Below are 6,099 nucleotides of genomic sequence, written 5' to 3' on the forward strand. Positions count from 1 at the left end.
TAAAGGCCTTCGACATTCAAACTGGGACCTGGGAAGAAGATGCCAAGGATCGACTACTGTGGCGACGCACAGTCTGAGATGGCGCCATCACTTGTGAGGAAGCTAGGAAAACTGCCGCCCAGCAGAAAAGGAGAGCCAGCAAGGAACCGGAAGTTAACCCCACAGAGAACACAACACTGATCCAATGCGAACATTTTGGACGGAGGTTCAAGGCCAAAATTGGACTCTATAGCCACATGAGGACACATGCGACCCAATTAAATGATGGATGACTAAAGCGGTCGTCGCCAGACTAACGGACGAACCAACAACATACATGTGTCACTATTATTATTTATCCTGGTTTAAATCCTGAAACTGAGACATCTCCACATTTCCACACAAAACTGATAGTCACCCCAAACATGTGTCACTTCTTCCACAACACAAAAGCCATGTATTATTTAATAATCATCACCAAAACTTGTATAGAATTCAAGATATCTGTAAACAAGGAGTCCTCCTAGAGTATCATGGAAAGCACCTAGGGTCCCAACAACTAGTGATTTTTTTTTAAAACTATTTTTTAACACAAAAACAACTACCGACCATAAAGGACCTCACGCAACTTTTCGAAGAAGCAAACACACACACACATACACACTAGGGCGCCTAAGCTGCAAATAAATGAGGCATTTCAGCGGATATATGTGTAAAATTTACATACTTGTATAAAAAAAGTCTAGATTGGAGAGGCAAGTCTCTGCCTATGAATATTTTTTGATTAATAAATTTTGAATGAACTATATAGTTTTGGCCTGTTACAACATCAAAATACAGAGTCCGAAATCACCCACGCAGAAAATTTGCTCAAAACCTAACGCGTAAAAAAAGGATATTCAATGAAATGTTAGATTATTTTATTGCGCCCGCTTAAAATACCTATTGAATAGCATCCTCTCAGTGGTAATCCTTCCCAAAATAAGTCTAGAAGCTTCATTTTAAAAATATATAGACAAGTCAGGACAAGAAAAGCGAACAATTACTGGCTTAAAGCAACCTTAAACTCTAGTAAAACACTTCCGCTCAGTACTGAACAGAATAAATTCAACATTTCTCGAAAAACCAAACCATATATCTGAATAAAAACAACAACGTTGATTCCCAAATTTACTCAGTCAAGACAACTTATCTTCGTCTCCTTCATGAGTCTATCATTGTCATATAACTCATGTCGGAATAAGGTTTTTGGTTTATCTATAAAAGATTTGTTGTTAGGTATCTATGGTGAATGTTTGATATAATCAAAAATGTGTACCGTTAACATCACAGGTCTTCAACAAACGTCGCATTTCTCTTCCTTCCAGAACCAAAGAGACCCTACAGAGGGCTCCTTAGTACTATGCACTCGTTACGTCCCACGCAAATTACTTGTAGCTGCGGAATCAATATTATGCTTATTTTCTCTAAAGCCAAACTCTCACATGATTCGTTAGAAGAATTGCACAGTTATGATTAAACAAACTAGCTGTGATTGAACTCTCATTCCTAAATCGATGTTCTGTTGCTGGAGACCAATCTTTGTAAAGTTAATTAAATGACGTATTTTGTTTACGACTTACACGCTGTGGGCTGAATAAAGGCAAAGGACGCAGTTTTGTTTACGACTTAAAAGCTGAAGAGATGATAAAGGTAAAGGGCATATATGTTTACGAAGAACAGGCTTCAGACAGAATACAGAAAATGGGGATGCAACATACTAATCGTCCAAAAGCTTATATTCACAAAATACCCCCAAAGTGAATACCAAATTTCTGAAACTTGGACGACAAAATGTAATATACAAACTGAAATTATACCTTTGTGGCTTAAGTAACGAAAACGAACTACAAACGGATTGTTAAGGTACGGCAGCGGAACTTCCTGTTACGATATCTCGTGTTCTGGACATGCTTTGATACTGATTTTTGAGTAGTAGGTAGTTCCATGGACAGAGAGTGAGTGGTATAGGGTTTGGCCTCCTAGCTGCTTTTTTAAAACAGCAGGAGCAGGTTTTGCTTCAAACTTTGAAAGGGAATAACTCAAGAAGGGCTTGATGGATGGTCATTATTTTTGGTAGGTAGATAGCTTGAATGATGATGTACATGATTAGATACTTATTATGCAAATCAGTATCTAATTTGCATAATTAAGGGAATAACTCAAGAAGGGCTTGATGGATGGTGATGATTTTTGGTAAGTAGATAGCTTGAATGATGATGTACACGATTAGTTACTTATTATGCAAATCAGTGTCTAATTTGCATAATTTATGAGGCAAGTTTATACATCCGCCAAATTCAATGATAGGACTGTCAAACATATTGCATATGTAACCGAGGAGGAGAGAAATATAAATAGATATCAACTATGCAAATGAAGACCTCATTTGCATATTTAATGAGAAAATACTATAACTCAAGATGGGCTTGATGGATGGTCATGATTTTTTGTAAGTAGATAGCTTACGAGATGCTTTGTATGATTGGATATAATTATGCTAATCAGATTATAATTTGCATTTTTTTAGATTTAAAACCCGCTGTGTTCCATGATATGACTATTCAAATATGTGACATTTGAAACTGAGGAAGAGAGAAATGTTAGTAAATAGAATATATGAAATTGTAGGGGTAATTTGCAGAATTAATGAGAAACTACTATAATAATCACAGGTAAATGATGGCAATTTCATACTTGTGGCATTTGAAAGTTATGTGAATGTGAACATCGTTGAATCAAATTATGCTAATAAGGACCTCATTTGCATAATTTATGATAAATGTTAGCATAACCTTCTTTGATAAGCTCATACTTTGGACAACTTCTGTTTGAGGGAGAAGATGATCAACTGGTATGATTTATGATTGATGAGAAACACTCCTAAACACATCACTCATAAAGGTTCAAATCATTTGGCGAAGGTATGAGGTCGTGGGACTCCAGTTATTTATAAAAGCATTCTTCTTTTCTTGAGCTATACTCAGTTGAGGTAAAACATTATTTGTTGAGTCGTTCAATATCGAAGATGAAGGCATAAAAGTATGTAAATATAAAAACAAAATTTCTAAGAATTACTATCCAATTACTATCCATAAAATGGATATAAGTGCGTGGGAGCGTGTTCCGAAACTATGATTCTGCTTGGTTGCTGGTCATCTGGCTGTAAAATATCGTAGTAAATCTTAAGGGAACTTAAGTTCACCTGTGTCGAAGTACATTTGTAGTATTTGGCGGTCTAACGGCAAGTACGGATAGGAGTTACTTAGGCGTTATATCCAAGTTCGAAGATAAGGTAACTGTGCTTGCATTTGACGAATAAGCAATGGTACTCTTTTTTTACATAAGTGGTAGAAGCCAACAGCGGATGCTGTAGATTTAAACCTACCTATGCTGACTCTGTCTCGCCAATATGGTTCCAGCTGGCCCAGGATCTCGCATGTGCGCGAAGCGTGGCTCTTGTCTTTATGTGTTCGTCGTCTGCCGAGCAAATGGGCGAAAAGAGCAAGGACACTCATCATCCCTTGGGAGAGCTCAGCCCATGCAATTCAAAATGCCAGACAGACGATCAACGAAAATAAATTTTTGAACAAGCCGAAGGCCATTTACCGCGGCTTAACATGAATATGTAATCAGCCACAAGGGAGAAACATATTATGTGTATTAATTACGTGCATTGTGCATTGTGGGAACTATGTCAAAGTTGAAGGCCTGACACAAAATCAAAGGACGTCTAGGCAGATAAAAAAGTATAATCTGAGGCACTAACTTTTAACAAGTAAAGGACATTGCCCTTTGAGATATTACATCTGTGTATGTCACTGCACTTACGTGGTTTAATTTGGAAACCGGCTTATCAAATTTTGGCGAATTGATAAACTGATTGAATAAATATACTTTTGAAATATAATGCCAAAATTTGAGTATCAACAGACAACCATGTATCTAATGATAAGCCTGTGCTACTGAGAAAGAAGCTTCGCCCGCGGGATGCATGCTAGGTCACGTCGTTTAACAAACAATTCAGGAAAGCTGGTTTTGAGAACATGGAGGTCAAGGCCTTAGTAGCTAGTATTAGTAGTTTTCACAACTAATGCTAGACTCTTAGTCAGCGTCACATTAGCATTACGTCAGTTCTATTGACAAATCTACATATTGATAAACGCTCACAAACTGCGGTGGTTTATGGTCTTTTATCAATGACAAGCATGGTAACAATCAAGTAGTGTACGCTAATATGTGCATTCACCATGTTTTTTCATTGAGTAAAATTGTAATACTGTCGTTGTTCTTGCTGCCCGTGTTGTTTTATTAGAAATGCCGGCTACATAGAAATATACAAATGTGACTATTCACTTGGCAACACGGTGTCAGTACGGGGAACTGGATGTTTGAATTCAAGGATTCTGTACCAGGCGTGTTGACCAATGACTCACCCGTCGTTATCCTACAAGATCCAATCGTGGATAGTTTGTCTTCTTTCAATGCTTAACTCTTAACGTTGATTATTTCAAAAAAAGTAATATACCGAAGGCAATAGTTGGGAATATCTAAAGATCTTTATTGACTTCACACGTAAAGCTTTAAACTTTTGGATGTAACTATTTCAGTTAAATGGACATTTCAATATTAAACGTTAAAGATTTCAATGGCACTTCAAAACGAATTTGTGCCAGTTAGTATCATAGATTACTCTGATTTTACGCTATGATACGAGTCTTGCCATTTATCCTTCCTCCTTGCAGCTGCCTTAACATATCGACACCTTCTCTTTGCTACGCCTTTTTTTATCATCATATGGATAACATCATCTTGGAACTGCAAAACTGATGCGAGCGTGCGAATGAAAAAAAGTTTGGTACAAACAGAAGTTGCCTTTATCGTTAAATCTACGTGGTCGGGAAGGTTCAAAGAATTAGTAAACACACAGAGTATAGTATACCAAATAATAGATTCTAAATTTTTGTTCTTAGACTTTGGCATTATACGTAATTCGTATCCGCTTGTCCAATTTTTTGTTGTTGCGATTTACGGCATTTATCGGCTCATTTTGCAGCTGCTTTGTACACTTTACAGTGTAGTCGCAAACTTTTGGAAAACAGACAGAAATAAATTCGCGCGTGGATGTCAATAATATAATCAAATTAACATAGCCTAACAGAAAAAACTAGTCTGCAACTTTTACTACATAGTATGTATTGGCCAGGTTGCAAAAGTAGTCAATATCAAATGCCAAATGAATACAAATACGTAAGCTAAGAAATGATACGACAATGAAGGCAAGTATATACACAGTACGAACGTTACTCAGTTAACTAGATAGACATTGTAAACGGTCAGACGTTTCATGTAGCATCTACGAAAGGTTTGTGAAGCTATCTGAAACGTCAGACCTGTCGTAAAGTCGTTTTGAGATACTTTATACTTTGTTATACTAAAATGTACTGAATGATAAAGAAATATTCAAAACATCGTCTAAGGAAGCTTGAAAATAATTTCTTGAAACGGCATCGTCGATGCGTCATTGTCATCTGTACTGTCAATGTCATATTCTCCCCACTTGGACTGTGCTTGGCGACTGCCGTGTATTTTGCTTGTGGTCAAACCTCCTGATGCATGTACCAGCGAGTCTGTTTGTGCATACCCGGAAGGACAGAAGTCACTTATGCTACTTGATGATGTCTCTAATTGGGGATAATTGATGTAACCTCTGTCGTCCCAGGTTTCTGATTGGTCAGTAATCGTGCCTGTTACATCACGGGAGAATTGAGAATCGATGCTTGCGCGTGGGGCGAGCGGGTCCACTGAATATCTGTCATCCGAATCTGCTGAAGGTTGTTGTGACAGTCGACGACTGGATACTTCGTCTGTTTTGTTCACTTTAGCCTACAGTGGTATTTAAAGAAAAAGTTATTTAATAGAGAAGTAAGCTTCCACACAAATGCAAGGAGGACATTTTAAAATTTACGTTTTCGATATTCAAATCACGTGTGCTTAACTTAACGCAAAGCGCTGACGGTAGCTTCGCTGTGCATCGGACCATAACACAAATCATAATCTATCTAGTCGTTTAAAAAACAT

Source organism: Branchiostoma lanceolatum, chromosome 15 (genome assembly GCF_035083965.1).
Source record: "Branchiostoma lanceolatum isolate klBraLanc5 chromosome 15, klBraLanc5.hap2, whole genome shotgun sequence".
Classification (NCBI taxonomy): Eukaryota; Metazoa; Chordata; class Leptocardii; order Amphioxiformes; family Branchiostomatidae; genus Branchiostoma; species Branchiostoma lanceolatum.